At 42.8% G+C, this 16,807-nt stretch overlaps 1 protein-coding gene across 8 annotated transcripts in view; it reads right to left on the bottom strand.

Moving 5' to 3' along the window:
• Positions 1-16,807, bottom strand: part of GRAMD2B (GRAM domain containing 2B) — a 110,455-nt gene that overhangs the window by 30,702 nt on the left and 62,946 nt on the right. Inside the window, exon 1 of one of the 8 annotated variants that reach the window (XM_049116016.1) lies at positions 14,478-14,594. The exons of the other annotated variants lie outside the window; for them this stretch is intronic. The gene's annotated coding sequence lies outside the window, so the exon portion shown is untranslated. Of the gene's footprint in view, positions 1-14,477; positions 14,595-16,807 lie in introns of those variants that run through there. 8 annotated transcript variants of the gene reach the window in all.

Genomic DNA, 16,807 nt, shown 5'->3' with positions numbered 1-16,807 from the left:
ACCAAATCTTCTTCAGTCTCTCTAGGTCTTCATGGAGTTTGTTGTCCAGACCATTGGCTAGGACCTGGCTGTATTTTTTTCCATCTCTGATATCCTTTCATCTGTTCAAGAACCAGTGTGGGATCTTATACAGGCATGGGTTCTGCATAAAGGTCCATGTCATCCTCAGTGAGCTCTCTTGCCCTACTGGTGAGGTCAGTGTTTACTTTCCACAACACCACTTGAGCCTGTCTTTGTCTGACACTCTTTTTTTTTTTAATTTTTTTTTTAAATTTTTATTTATTTATGATAGTCACAGAGAGAGAGAGAGAGAGGCAGAGACACAGGCAGAGGGAGAAGCAGGCTCCATGCACCGGGAGCCCAACGTGGGATTCGATCCCGGGTCTCCAGGATCGCACCCTGGGCCAAAGGCAGGCGCCAAACCGCTGCGCCACCCAGGGATCCCTTTGTCTGACACTCTTAACTGCAGTGATGGCAAAGGCTCTTTTCCGCCCAAAAATCAACATTGGTATTCAGTATTTGCAAAATGTGCTTAACTTCTCAAGGATCGCTAGATGTGGTTCTAGTGGCAGCTTGTTCTAACCCTCCTCTTTCAAATGTTTATTGGAAGGGACCTGCTGGCAGAGCAGGATGCTGAGCTGGGCAGGGGACACAGATGAATGAATGACAATTTTAGGAATACTTAGAAGAAACAGATGCTGGAAGTACAGGATTAACCTTCACTCGGCCTTGGCAGGTTATTTCTTCTCCCATCTCTAACCCAGTATAAGTATCACTCATCGGCCCTGAAAGCTTCTCAGTAGGAATTCCAGAACAATGAGGCAGTCATGCTTCTACCAACCAAGCCTGATGTTACTGTTTGGGGAATGCATTTTTATTACAGAATAGGAAGTACTGGTTTCAGTAAGACACTGCCCCACATTGTTACACAATCTATAAATAAAAAACGGGTTGGACAATCCTTATCGACAGTGCAGTGTGAGTCAATTCCCAGACCTTATTAAAGTGAGGATGAGAGGATTCAGATTTCACAATTTTTCAGAATTAGAATTCTTATATTCTTCCTGGAAAGAGTCTCTCTGAGTTTAAGGTAAACTCAGCTATCTTTTCTCCTGTCACTTTCATCTCCCAGGTCCTTTGTCCCTTGTGCTGAGAATGAGCTGTACTCAGCCATCATCCCAAGCAAGTCAAGGTAAGTAGCTACTGGGCAGAATGACTACTAAGTTGCACCTCAGGTGAGTGATTAAGTGGCGTCTCAGGTAAATGAAAACAAGTGCCTCCTATGGTTCAGTCGAGGTAGTTGTGCTCCTTTTCTAATCACAGTGATGAATCCTTGTGTTCAACTCTACCTTCAAGTTAAATCGGTGTAAGCTAAAGCATAAAAAATGTCATCAACTCCCTTATGGTAGTATGGGTAAGGGTAGTTTTAAATCCACTGCCACTTAAAAAAGTCCCTGATCACCATATACTGAAACCACAGTCTTAACCAATGAGATTTGGAAGTGACTAGAAGACAGGTTATGTTTCACCAGAGTATCTCCAAGAGATAAAATCCTACAAATGAGACTGTTGTGATTACCACCAGGTCTGTCACAGTACAGTGTACTGTACTGGAAACTAGGGTACACCCGGGCAAGCCAAGACCTGGGGCACCAAACCCCTGTTATTTATTTTTTTTAAAGCCTGTACTGGAGGGGATCCCTGGGTGGTGCAGCGGTTTAGCGCCTGCCTTTGGCCCAGGGCGTGATCCTGGAGACCCGGGATCGAATCCCACGTCGGGCTCCCGGTGCATGGAGCCTGCTTCTCCCTCTGCCTGTGTCTCTGCCTCTCTCTCTCTCTCTCTCTGTGACTATCATAAATAAATAAATTAAAAAAAAAAAAAAGCCTGTACTGGAAACTAGGGTACACCCGGACAAGCCAAGACCTGGGGCACCAAACCCCTGTTATTTATTTTTTTTAAAAGATCATTTATTTGAGAGAGTGGGGGGGGGGGGGCAGAGGAAGAGAGAGAGAGAGAGAATCTTGAGCAGACTCCCCATTGAGCACAGGGCCCACACCTGAGCAGAAATCATGGGTCAGATGCTTAACTAACTGAGCCACCCAGGCGTCCCACCAAACCCTTGTTTTTGATATGCTGCTTGCTTAGTGGCTTCAAGGCTGGCTGGTAGGCACAGATGGCAATGTGTGGGAACAAAGCTATGGGCCACAAGGACAGAGGAGGGCTCTGGGGGGTGGCTGGGCAGCAACCACAAGACAAATTGAGACATTATGGTAACCAAAAGAAGGGCACAGAAAGGGGTGCAAAGGTGCAGGAGTTGGTGCAGGGGACCAGGCCTCTCTAAGACCTGTCAGCCTCTCCAACTGCAAAGTAAATGAAAAATCTCCCAAGCTAGATTTTTAGAAGTCAGGAAAAAGTCTTTCATCTACAATTCTGATATAGTAGATCTTTGTCTAGAAACTTTAAATTTTATTTATCTATCTATATATTCACTTCTGAGTAAATACTAGAAGCAGAAGTACACAATTCAAAAGTTACAAATGGAACTCTAAAATCTGTAAAGCTTTGTTGAAAGAAGTCGAAGATGACACAAATGGAAAGACAGCCTGTGCTCAAAGACTGAAAGAGTACTGTTACAATGTCCACACTACCCAAAGTAATCTACACAATCAGTGCAATCCCTATCAAAATGCCAACAGCATTTATCACAGAACTAGGACAAATAATCCTAAAATTTCTATGGAACCACAAAAGACCTCAAATACCCAAAGCAACCTTGACAAAGAAGAACAAAGCTGGAGGCATCAGGATCCCAGATTTCAAGAAATACTACAAAGCTGTAGTCATCAAGACAGTATGGAACTGGCACAAAAACAGATACATAGATCAATGGAACAGAATGGAGTGCCAAGAAATAAACGTACACTTATATCCTCAATTAATCTATGACAAAGGAAGCAAGGATGTTCAATGGGGGAAAGACAGTCTCTTCAATAAGTGGTGCTGGAAAAACTGGACCACTTTCTTACATTATATACAAAAATAAACTCAAAATGGATTAAAGACTTAAATGTAAGACCCGAAACCATAAGACTCATAGAAGAAAACATAGTGAGTAATCTCTTTGACATTGATCTTAGCAACATTCTTCTAGATATGTCTCCTTAGGCAGAGGAAACAAAAGCAAAAATAAACTATTAGGACTACACCAGAATAAAAAGCCTTTCCACAAGGTAGGAAACCATCAACAGAACAGAAAGGCAATCTAGTGAATGCAAGAAACTATTTGCAAACTATATACCCAATAAGGGGTTAATAACCAAACTATATAAAGAACTCACATAACACCAAAAAACAATCTGACTGAAAAATGGGCAGAGGACCTGATGAGACATTTTTCCAAAGAAGATACACATATGGCCAAAAGATATGTGAAAAGATGTGCCTAATCATCAGCAGTCATCAGGGAAATGCAAATCAAAACCACAATGAGCTACCATGTCAAGCCTGTCGGAATGGCTAGACTCAAAAAGATAAGAAAAATGCAAGTGTTGGTGAGGATGTGGAGAAAAGGGAACCTTCATGCACTTTTGGTGGGAATGTAATTTGGGACACCCACTGTGGAACACAGTATGGAGGTTCCTCAAAAAATTAAAAAGAGAGATACCACACAGCCCAGTAATTCCACTTCTGGGTATTTACCCAAAGAAACCAAAAATACCTATCTGAAAAGATATATGCATCCCTATGTTTACTGCAGCATTATTTACAACAGCCAAGCTATGGAAGCAACCCAAGCATCTATTGATAAATGAATGAATAAAGAAGATGCAGTATATACACAGAATGAAAACAGGGTATTGTGTTAAGTGAAATAAGTCAGAGAAAGACAAATTATCTTATGATTTCACCTATATTTGGAATCTAAAAAACAAAACAAATGAATAAATACAAACAAAAAGCAGAGAGACCCATAAATACAGAGAACTGAGAGCTGCCAGAGGGGTAGGGATAGGAGGATGGGCAAAGTAGGGGTTAAAGGGGTGGGAGATACAGGCTTCCACTTATGGAGTGAATTAGTCAGGGGGGATGAAAGGTACAGCATAGGAATTGAGTCCCTGGTATTGTCATACTGTATGGTAACTACACCTGTGGTGATCACAGCATAATGTCTAGACCAGTAGACATTAGCCGATACACCTGCAATTCACATAACATTGTGCAACAACTATACTTCAATTAAAAAATTACAAATAAAAAAACCCCCCAAATCTCCCTTCTATCCTTGTTTGTCTCCAAAGAGTCAGTCACCTATTACGCTGTTCCTAGTTCCTGTCTTTCGAGCAAGATTCTGTGTACATGAGCATATGTACTTTCTAAGCACAAATGACAGCATGATGTCATACAGTTTTTTTTTTTCTTTTTACTTACTATATATCTTGGTGTTCTTTCCCTATCAGTACACACAGAGCTTCCTCATTCTTTTTAGTGACTGCCTAGAGTTCCACTGAAATGGATGAATTATAATGTAACCAGTTCCTTATTGACCCGCACTTAGGTGGATTTCAGTCTTATTACCAATACAAATAAAGCTGCAGCAAATGTCCCTGAATGTTTATTATGTGTCAGTTTATCCACAGGTACCTTCCCCGGAAATGGAACACTTGTGTCAAAATACACACAATTTAAAACATTTATAGTCACGGCCAAATTGCCTTCACTAGACATTTTGTAACCCATACTCACAAGACAAAGCAGTGTTTACACATTCTTAATAATAAAGGGTTAAACTAAAAAAAAAAAAAAAGTTTTTTCCTAAGTGCCTAGAGGAATACCTGGCACAAAGAGTAAAAGTAATAATTTTAATGAGGACTAGTGTTAAATTTTTGATCTTTGCAAATGCGAGAGGATTTGCCAGACCCTTGAAGAAAGCCTGAAGTCTTTTAAGATTTTTATTTATTTGAGAGAGAAAGGGAGCAGATCAAGAGAGCGCACAGGAACAAAGGAGAGGGACAGAGGAAAAGGCAGAGGTAGGCTCCCCACTGAGGAGGGAGCCTGACGTGGGGCTTGATCCCAGGACCCTGGGATCATGACCCGAACTGAAGGCAGAAGCTTAACCAACTGAGCCACCCAGGTGCTCTGAAGAAAGCCTGAATTCTGAATGAAAAGACCGAGATAAACCAAGAGGAAAGTAAACTCCTTAGGAAACTGAATTCAGAGAAGAAAACTTAAGATAAGCAAACAAGAGAAACAAAACGCCCAAGCCTCCTAATGAGCATCTTTGAGAAAGAGGATGGCACCCATGAAACGGCTCACAGCATTAGGGCGAGGGAAACTGCCTTGCCTCCTCAATTCTCCGAGTCCCAAGTCCTCGACGGCTTACAAGGCACTTGGTGATCTGCCCTTTTCACCCCTCCTCAGCTCTTGACCCCCTCGTTCACCTCCCTCCAACCACAGCCCCAAGCTCTCACGAGAAAACCTGTGCCCTGGCTCTTCACCAAATGTAGGTTGATGTATTCTTTAAAGAGATAAAAGAGAAAGTAGGACTTAGAAAGAGGAAAATGCCTACTTAACATCAGGAGTAGGCAGAGGGAGGCAGGGAGGCAGTTCGAGTGGACTCCTATGTTCCATCAAAACAGGAAGTGAAAAGATAAGGTTTAACATTAATAAGCAAGAAAGAGCAGGATACAAACATTTCTACAGATAATGAAGTAACCACTGCCACTAAAATCAGGTACAGTTAGAAGAAGCTATTGGGGAGGCAGACGGAGAATGGGACAGGGCTGAGTTCATTATAAATTTTAACGCACTGTATTATTCTTTGAACACTTGAAAATATAATAATATCCTTATATGGGCAGCCCGGGTGGCTCAGCGGTTTAGCGCCGCCTTCAGCCCAGGGCCTGATCCTGGAATCCCGGGATCGAGTCCCACGTCAGGCTCTGCATGGAACCTGCTTCTCCCTCTGCCTGTGTCTCTGCCTCTCTCTCTCTCTCTGTGTGTGTGTCTCTCATGAATAAATAGAATATTTTTAAAAATAATAATATCCTTATAAAGAAGATGTAAGGGCAGCCCGGGTGGCTCAGTGGTTTAGCGCTGCCTTCAGCCCAGGGAGTGACCCTGGAGACCCGGGATTGAGTCCTACGTCAGGCTCCCTGCATGGAGCCTGCTTCTCCCTCTGCCTGTGTCTCTGCCTCTCTCTCTCTCTGTCTGTCTGTCTCACATGAATAAATAAAACCTTTTTTTAAAAAAAGATGTATAATATAGCATATATCATAAAAATAGGTGGATATCCTGCTTTCAAATGTTCGAGTTCCTACGCTGTATAACAACCATCCTGCCAGATGCTGCCATATCCAAGGACAGCTCCTACTGGGATTTTTGGTTTAGCACCTAAAGCATGACACAGCTTATAACAGATGTCTATCATACACACAGCACCTTGGGAATTCAGAAATCTAATGGGAAGAGGAGAATCAGAGGAGATCTGTGGAGAAAATAAGTATGACCCTGTGTGCAGGTATGGGGGGAGCAGTATTTCTATTCTCTCTTCACTGTCAGAAATACATTTCAGGGCCAGAAACCAGGAGTGTACATTGTATTTCTATTTGTGTGGTAAATCAATACATAAATAAAAACAATTACATAAATCAGTTCCTTTGGATGGAGAAAATCAAACCCGCCCATTACCACACTGTAGTCATCTCTGCCACCTCTCTACCCAAGGAGACGTATTTGTGCAACCATTATCGGGGAAGGATTGATATTTGAGTGGGGTCAGCATAACTAAGACTTGTAGAAGTACTGGAAGGAAATATGAGGAAAGGCAGCAGCAAAAACATGCAGACAAGGAAAAGTCATACATGCACCAGGAAATCTAGCAGTTTGATCTTTGGAGTACAGGCAGCAGTAACAAGTGGCAGTTCTGTTGTTGGAATGTTTGATTCCTAATAAGAGTCAGCTGCTTTTAGACTTCATTTGGTTGGCAACAGGGATAAAGCAAATATTTTTAAGCAGAAGGAGTCAAAAGGTAGGGTATTAAGGGCCCACCTTTTCCCACACTTCCACTGTGAGGGCCTGAAGAGCTACAGACTTAGGATTAAACTTCATCAGTGGCAGAGCATGGAGTGGGGGTGGGGGCTGAGTGTGAAGGCAAGAAGCAGGAGAGACTGCCTGGGAGAACAATCCAGATATAACACCAGAAGGGAGCAGAGAACAAGCAACACAGAGCAACATCCAAGATAACCCAAGGTTATCTGGGGGATGGAGGAGCTAGGACTGCCACCAACAACTGCAGGGAACACAAAAGGAAATGGAGTTGGGTGGGAGGGATTTTGTGAATCTAGTTTTAGATCTAACAGATTCTATTGTTAGCAAGGGATATCTAACCTATCGTGAGGAAGCTCTAAAAAACCAAAAGAACCCAGAAGAACAACAGCAAAGAGAGTATCTCACTGCATAGGAGAGGTTTTGCCAGCTGGAAACTCTTTCTGCTGAGTCCCAAGCACATGGCCAAAGCAAAGAGTGACAGCTTGCGTTCCATTGCAATACCAGGCACCAAGGAATGGCTTACCACAGGCCTCCAACTGGCCCCAACACACCTCTTTAAACCATCCAAAGAGCTCCCCTCTGTTTGCATTAAAATAGACAACTATGGGACACCTGGGTGGCTCAGTGGTTGAGCTTCTGCCTTTGGCTCAGGTCGGGATCCCGGGGTCCTGGGATCGAGTCCCCCATCAGGCTTCCCGCAGGGAGCCTGCTTCTCCCTCTGCCTGTGTCTCTGCCTCTTTCTCTGTCTCTCATGAATAAATAAATAAAAATAAAATGGACATGTATCTGTCCCATGACCAGTCATGTGAGTCATTCTCACCTTTCCACCTTCTCCTAATTTGTTTGCCCAAATCACTCTTTTCTTTCAAGGCCTAAGACAACTCAATTCCAAAAAGGCATTTAATTGTCAGGATTCTCATTGTGACTTCCCAACACTTGAGGAAGTTTTTCTGCCAAAATGAGTGAAGCTCTTGATGCCTTCTAGACTTTCCATACCTCCCAACATGGGAGAATTGTGAAACTTTCCGCAAGACTGCCTCCCTGGTCTCCCCATTCTCCTGGTGTCGGTTTTTCGGGGTTTGACACAAGCCCATGAGATGTCCTCTAAAGCCTCTTACAGGCTATCCTATCTCCTCTCCAGCCCACGTTAGTTAGAGTACATCATTGTGAGGCCACCAGCCCTTTCGTCTGAATTCTGTGAATCTCCACCTGGCCTACCTTGGGTGGAACCTGGACGGTACTGTCGCCCTCGTCTAACCTTCTTCCCTACATCCCTGGCACTGGCTGTTTTCTGTGAAAACGGCAGTGAACAGGTTTGGTTTTGCACTGGCCCTGAGGAAATGGGTCAGGAGCTGTGTGGGCAAGAGGGAAGGATGAGAGCCGCTGGAGAACTGAGAATGAATTTCTTTTCAACATCTTTTTATACTAGTAATAAATGCAGTGGAAACAAGAAAAAAAATAATAGTCAGGATTCTGATTCTGAAGGGACAGAAACTCAACTCCAACTAGCTCATGCTTACAAAGGGAAAAAAAGAAAAAGAAAAAAGAAAGAAAAAGAAAACAACCCAAAAGGGCTTTTGTCACTGCTTCAGGATGAAGTCACCAGGGCAGAAGAGCCGCAGCTGCAGATTTTTCCCTCCAACCTCTGAACGCACAGCAGTGACTGCCGGGTTGTCCCTCTGCAAGCCTCTGAGGACACCAATGCCTGAGTCATCCTCCCGGGCCGGCCTCCGTGACGTCATGGCCCTGCTGCAGGGCCCACAATGGTGTCCACTGGGCATCGGACCGCGGCATCTGGATGAGGGCCAAGACCTGCCAGAGTTCTGTCATCTTCCTCTACTTTTCAGAAAGAGGTGTCCGTCCCAGCCACGCTGGTCTTCTGCCGCAGGCCTCGCTCACATCCCGTTCCATCCTCCCTGCGCGCTGGCTCTAGCCTGGCCCATCCTCTCTGCTCCTTCCCAGCTCCCCACAACTACACACTGTTCCATATCTAATTATATACCTTTCTAATACTGGCCTCCATCTCTTTAAGCTCTCGAGTCTGGATACAAGAAACGAATACTTACTGAAAATACAACTTTGAGTATATCTGCACTATGATCAAAAATGAGCACTCTTTTTTTTTTTTTTTTTTTTTTTTTAAGTAATCTCTATACCCAATGTGAGGCTTCAACTCCCAACCCGGAAATCCAGAGGCACATGAGCTACGGACCAAGGCAGCCAGGTGCCCCAACAATCGACATTTTAAAAAGGGCTTGGGTTTACATTTTGTTTCAAGCTACATCATAAACTCATTCCCAGGTGTGATTTACAACTTGTGTTGGAAGACGCCCACGTTGAAGGTGGGAGAAGGGAGAAAAAGGCTGTCTTTCCACTTTCCCTTACACTGAATCAGCACCGTGTACAAACTTATTCCTCACACGATCACTAGTTAGGTGAGCGATCATTTGAAACCTTGTGGAGATTCAGACCATCTTCATTGATGGACGAGAAGATCGCAAGCAAAATTATAATCAAACTAAGTAACTTCTCAGTAGTGAGACCAAGCACAAATGGAAAAGAATAAAATAAAATGACAAGGAAATACATCAAGGAGACAGCAAGTGACTTTTCCAATTTCCAGGAAAGGCAAATGGATGCTGCGGACAATGAGTTACACTCTGGGCATATAGATAGTATTTTGTAGGTTGCACTGCTCAGTGCTAAAAAAAATTTCTAAAAATATGTTTACTATAGCTCCCTTATACAAGAGTACAATTTTCCTTCTTTTTTTTTTAAGATTTTATTTATTTATGCACGAGAGACACACACAGAGAGAGAGAGAGAGAGAGAGAGAGAGAGAGAGAGGCAGAGACACAGGCAGAGGGAGAAGCAGGCTCCATGCAGGGAGCCCGATGTGGGACTCAATCCGGGTCTCCAGGATGACGCCCTGGGCCGAAAAGGCAGGCACTTAATTGCTGAACCACCCAGGGATCCCTGAGAGTACAATTTTCTCAGGGGCAAAGACTTTAAAATTTTTAAAATTTCTATCTCCACCCCTTTTTTTGAAGTTGTTTTTCTATCAGCAATTGCTAAATGTCAGAATAAGCCACTTTCATGGACCTAAGATATCTTCGAGGATATTTATTAACTCTTTGGCCTAAAGGATGTATATGGGAAATAACTAGATTTTAAGAGCAGAATTAAATATTTAGCAAAACAGAAAGTTAGGAATACAGAAGGGCATGAAATTCAGGGAAGAAAATTTAGAGAAAGTACAATATTAACAAATCTTTAGCTATTATGGAAAATATTCAAAATATCATGAATATTAAGTAAGATCAGAAAGTACCTCAGGTACTTGAGAAGTAACTATAAATTAAAGCCTAGATTATGGGGGAGCAACTGGATCACTGGGAATATATTTATGGGACATAATGCAGAAAAAGAATATGCCATGTGATAAAATAGCCATTTGCAATTACAAGCAATTCTGAATGATAAAAACAAAGCTGTTTTACCTAAATTGGACTTTTAACTGTTCAAATTCACAAATGTGCCTATCGCCCAGAACAGGAATGCGAGAATTTAAGGATAATTAAGAAGTTCTTTCAAGGAGCTTTAAACACCTCTATACCAAAAGAGAGGTGATATCCAAGGTAAACAGCCACATGCATAGTCTTTGAATCTACCACCACATCCTGAACCGGGCAAGGAAGAAGGGAAGAACAAATATTTAAGCACTGTCACCTTCCTCAACAGATTTACTTCTGAAATAAAGACAACTGGCACACGTTTAAAAAAAAAAAAAACTAAACCCACTATTCTATCAAACCCATTAAAACCCAGAATAAAGATGATAATGCAGGTGTGTGGTTCCATCACAGAGTATCAATTTGGAACCACAATTTAAAGGAAAAGAGGACCAAGGACAGTACAAAATTGTGAGGATAAAGGCTTCAGGCAGAAGTCATAAAAAGTTACAGTGTGCGGGACACATAGGTGGCTCAGCGGTTGAGCGTCTGCCTTTGGCTCAAGGTGTGATTCTGGGTCCTGGGATCATGTCTGGCATCGGGCTCCTTGCAAGGAGCCTGCTTCTCTCTTTGCCTAGGTCTCTCATGAATAAATAAATAAAATCTTTAAAAAAAAGTTACCATGTGCAAAGAGAAAGGAACAATTAACATGGGTGTTAGGACTGCCACAGAGAAGGTGTCTGTAGAGCAAAAACCTAAGAAGAGGTGAGTGCAATGATAGAAAATCAAGTGGCTGAGGCCTACATGTGCTGCTGGGAGAGAAGCCTTCAGTTTTTGAGAAAATAACAGGGCCCTGCCCTAAAATGAGGTACAACTTTCTCAAAATGATACTCCTGAGAGGTGCTTGGGTGGGTTTGTTGGCTGAGCATCCCACTCTTGATTTTAGCTCAGCTCATGATCTCAGGGTCGTGAGATGGAGCCCTGTGAGACCAGCTCTGTGCTCAGTGGGGAGTCTGCTTGAGTTGTACCTCTCTCTGCCCCTCCAACTCATGCACTCTTTCTCTCACAAATAGATAAATGAAATCTTTTTTAAAAAATGATACTCCTGAGAAAATTGTCCTCTGATACATGGGTACTGAACAAGAGGAATGTGAGGAAGTCTGTATTTATAGGTGCTTTTCCAGCATTGAAAAGGAAAAGGACCAGGTGGTAAGAGGAAAAGGGGGAAACATAGGGACCTCCCTCCCACCCCCACCCAGCAGGACATCACTAGTCAAGGACATGGGCAGAACATGTCTTTATGTGAATATAAATGCCTCCTGAATTAAGTTTCATTTCTCTTGTTACCATGCATGATAGATAGCAACTTTTATTTGGGAGAGAGAGGGAATGTATTGTGCCAGAAATACATGTACTTAACCAGAAGGAAATATTTTACCTATTAATAGCACAGTAACATTAAAAAAAAAAAAAGCAATAAAAAAACCCACAAAACCCCAAGCCAGGGACACTGGAAGCTGCCTTGAAGAGCAATGTTTGTTCTTGTTTTGAGGAGCCCCCACTGTGTCCGTGGAAACAGGCTGTGCTGCTTTGAGCTTCAGCTGCTGGAGGAGGCAATTGGATTTGAAGACTGGAGACAGGAGACAGGAGCTTCCTCCTGCCACCCTGGCTGTCATCTGTGATGACTAAAGTGCTTTCTTTCCTCTTACACCCTTCATTTCCCGGAACTCTTTCTGTTCTACATAGGGGGCGGGAGGAGGGGCAGGGGGGAGATCAAAAGCCAGAGAGCTAAAAGACTCAGGTCCATGGGCATCCCAGCGGAGTTAAAAGTTGCCACAAGAGTCCAAAATAGCACCAGAGAGAGCTCTGGAAAACTGTTTCTCCTTTGTTTTCCCCACTCCAACTCAGCAGTACTACTTCCTCGGGCTTCTGTACTCTGATCTCACGGTTCAGAATTGCATGTATGTGAGGACAGCTCAGGGTGTTCACTGGGCTTTGCCATAAAGGAATTTCCAGAAGTCAGCTTCAGATTAGTCCACATCCCCCTCAGTGATCAAAATAGGCATGGGCCCTTTGGATGTCATCAGTGCCCACGAAAATTCTCTTTGCTTAAATGCTTTATATTACTAAGACTCAGGAGTTATGTGTAATGAAAATTAAGGAGGCTCAACCACTAGACAAAAAAAGGTACTGTTGCTTATTTTGATTTGTTTATAAATTAAATTTTACTTTTTAAAGGTTATTTATTTGAGAGACAGCATGTGAGTAAGGGGGGGGGGGGGGCAGAGGAGAGGGAGAGAAGCAGACTCACCGCTAAGCATGGAGCCCAACGCAGGGCTCAATCTCAGGACCCTGAGATCATGACCTGAGCCGAAATCAAGAGTTAGATGCTTAACCGACTGACTGCACCAACCAGGCTCCCTTTTAAAAAAATGCAACATCCATAGATTAGAGAAAACCATATTTCTATAAGACGCTTTGGTTTAACTAAAACACTTCCAAACTAAATACCTCCTTAAGCAAAGAACAGTTCATATTACCTTATGGCAAAAAATTTAAAAAGAGTACATCTTTGGTTATTTTGAGTTTCAAGATTCAAAACTATTATTATTTTTTAAAGATATTACTTATTTATTCATGAAAGACACAGAGAGAGGCAGAGACACAGGCAGATGGAGAAGCAGGCTCCCTGCGAGGAGCCTGATGTGGGACTTGATCCCAGGACCCCAGGATCACGCCCTGAGCCAAAGGCAGACACTCAAACTGTTGAGCCACCCAGGTGTCCCTCAAGATTCAAAATTATTAATGTAACCTGCTCATGAAAGTAAACCCATTAACTGTCTCTTATCTGTGTTTTTCTCCCCCTGGAATCTATCCCTGTGTTTAACATGTATCACTGTCAGAAAATTATTTGATATTTATATCATAATATATCACATATGATATAATATAGCATATATCATATTAATATGATACAATTAAATACATAATATATAATAATTGTTATTACATGTATCAAAATATGTAATAATTATCAAGTAACTTACTGCTATTGAGAAGGAATGTTTATCCCAGTATTTCTAAGATACGCAACTTTCATAGGATAGAAGAATTAGAACTAGTGTAATTTTTACATGAAAATTAGTACCTCTTCCAAGAAAATAGAAGCAGTAAGCCTAAATAGATAAAAACAAAACAAAACAAAAAAAAACAACAACAAAACTCACAACCCTGAGATCAAGACCTGAGCTGAGATCAAGAGTCGGACGCTCAAGTGACTCAGCCACCCAGGCGCCATGAAATACATTTTATTTTATTTTATTTTATTTTATTTTATTTTATTTTATTTTATTTTATTTTATTTTATTTATTTTATTTTTTATTTTTTATTTTTTTATGATAGTCACAGAGAGAGAGAGAGAGGCAGAGACACAGGCAGAGGGAGAAGCAGGCTCCATGCACCGGGAGCCCGACGTGGGATTCGATCCCGGGTCTCCAGGATCGCGCCCTGGGCCAAAGGCAGGCGCCAAACCGCTGCGCCACCCAGGGATCCCGAAATACATTTTAACAAATCTTGTATCTGACATCCTTATTTCCTGTTCTTAATTTCTCCCACCACAGATATGCATCTTCTTTACCTGTGCTGAAAATATATTGCTTCACCAAATACCTGTTCTCTGCCTCCGCCCTCTCCTTTGCCACCCCATATAGGATTTTCCAAATGATTTAAATTTGCACTGCGATTCTCAAAGAGCATGCACACCCACGCCGTGCATGGGCCCATACCAGCCCTCGTGAAAACTGTCCGAGGCGAGGGTATAGGACACCCATTATCCATATGTCACAAGTAAGGAAACTATGGAAGGGCCCTGAGGGACTACACAATAATCTGAGTGCCTAGAACCCCCATTACTCCCACACCTTGATTATCGGTTTCCCACCAAACTCATTCAGACACCAAAACCTGTGAAATTTACCTTCTTAATATTTTCCAGTTACGCCCCTGCCTGTTCTTTCCTGGTTCTTCTGGCTTCACTGGGGTCCTCCATGTCCTCTGCCTGGACCCCACTCTACCTTGCTACCTCATCTGAGCTATGAGAGACACTTCCTCCATCTCACTTCCTCTGTATGGAAGATCACGTTACCCTGTGATCTTGAAAAAAACCCCAATATGGTATGACAGTCACATCATCTCCCCACCCCCACCCCACTGAAACCCTTCCGGACCTCCAGCGCCTCCAGGATGCAGCTGGAGATGAATTAGGGAGGCCCTCTGCAATTTGGAACCTCCGTCTTTGGATTTTAACCTCCTGCCATGTTGCCCCAATCATGTGCTTGGGCTTCCTAAGCCGTCTTTCTTGGGCCTGGCAAGCACTGATTATTTTCCAAGATTAGCTTTGGTGGGACCTCATCCTATAGAGAACCTTGCCCAGTTCCTTGTGTGCCCTAAGGACTGACTCTTCTTTTTAAAATGCTCCTCCTGGGATGCATGGGTGGCTCAGTGGTTGAGCGTCTGTCTTTGGCTCAGGTCATGATCCCGGAGTCCTGGGATCGAGTCCCGCATTGGGCTCTCCGTGGGGAGCCTGCTTCTCCCTCTGCCTATGTCTCTGCCTCTCTCTCTGTGTCTCTCATGAATAAACAAAATTTTAAAAGATAAAATAAAATGCTCCTTCCCAGCACCCTATAAGGTATGACTGCCAAGACAACCGCATGCTTTAATGAGGGGTTTGTTTTAAAATTGTGACTAGCTACAGTTTACTTGTCTTTTCCCCCCTTGGGCCATAAGCTCCTGATGGGCAGGGTCCACCGTTTTCTGTATCCCTTAAGTGCTCTCCTCATTTCCCTGAAGTACTTCACATTCCATAAATCAGCCCTCAAGAGGCCAGGCATTCAGATTTCTAGCCCAGAGCCCTTTCTGGCTACACCAGACAGCATAAATAGCAACAGGAAGGGACGTACTTCACTTGGGATTCCTGGACCTGGGAAGACTGGCACGGGAAAGGTCAGAGAAATTTTCTTCTGGGGGAGAGGGGGTGGATCCTGTTCTGGCAAACCTGGACCAAACTAGTCAGGGGTGGTTTTAGTGAGGCAATGGTGTGCCCTTCCAGTTCTTCCAGGCAAAGATTGACAAAATGATACAGCAAATATTTGTGGGTCAAGAAGGTACATTTCCATCGAGGAAGCTTTACTGTTTCTTTCCAGGAAACTGGGTGAAAGGCAGTGGCGTCAGCCTCACCAAGCCCATATGGGCTCATCATTGCTGTTGGAAGAGGCCATCACACCTTAGTTGGCTTTATTTTCTTAAGAGTCTAAAGGGCAATGCTTAGATATTGCTGATTCCAAGAAACTGGAAGAACACAAGATTGCTTTTCTTCATTTTACACCTCTGAAATGGATAAGGCTCAAGGAAAAGAATCTGTTACATGATCTGTGGCTTCCTAAGAGCAGCCCAATGCATGGTTTCTGGGACTGGCATCTTCCTAAGGGATGTTTATCATATTTCAGTGTCTGAATGAGAGCCTAAGCTTTCTTGCCTCCACTCCGGGTCCCCCCCTCCCACAGCATGTACTACAAACCTGCACTGCATAGAGCTGCTCTCTGTCCTATCATGCTTTAATTTAGAAAATATTTTTTCCATTTTTAAAAATTTGGAGGAAAGAAGTTTATGGTAGTATATGCATTTTCTGTTTGACTAATGAAGCTAGGTGGTGTTCATAAAGAGAATAGTGACAATGTTTGAAGATCAGTCCTAGATCTCATTAGAAAAACTCAGGCTGATCTATTTTGGGGGATTAATACTTAGTTTATATCACAGCTGGCTGGGTAATTAAAAGTTCCCACTTCTTTTCATAAATGATTAGAAAAAAATTCCAACTACTTACTATGAAAGTTTTATGATATATACAAAGTAGACAAAAGAATGATTATTTACTCATGGCTAATCTGGTTTCATCTATGTCTCTCCCTCTCCTCCCAACTCCCACTTATTTTGAAGTAAATCCCTATATTATCACTGCATCTGTAAGTTGAATACAAAAAAAATAAACACAGTATCAACGTCAAACCCCAAAAGGATTAACAACTGTCACTGATTAAAAAAATAAGTGAGGGACACCTGGGTGGCTCAGTCAGTTAAGTGTCTGACTTCGGCTCAACTCAGGATCTTGGGGTCCAGGGATGGAGTCCTCCATGGGGCTCCCCGCTCAGTGGGGAGTCTGCTTCTCCCTCTCCCTCTCCCTGTGCCCTTCCCCCTACTCATGCTCTCTCATAAACAAACAAACAAACAAACAAATAAATAAAATCTTTT

The sequence above is a fragment of the Canis lupus genome, chromosome 11 (genome assembly GCF_003254725.2).
Source record: "Canis lupus dingo isolate Sandy chromosome 11, ASM325472v2, whole genome shotgun sequence".
Classification (NCBI taxonomy): domain Eukaryota; kingdom Metazoa; phylum Chordata; class Mammalia; order Carnivora; family Canidae; genus Canis; species Canis lupus.
This window is presented reverse-complemented; position numbering and strand designations above follow the sequence as displayed.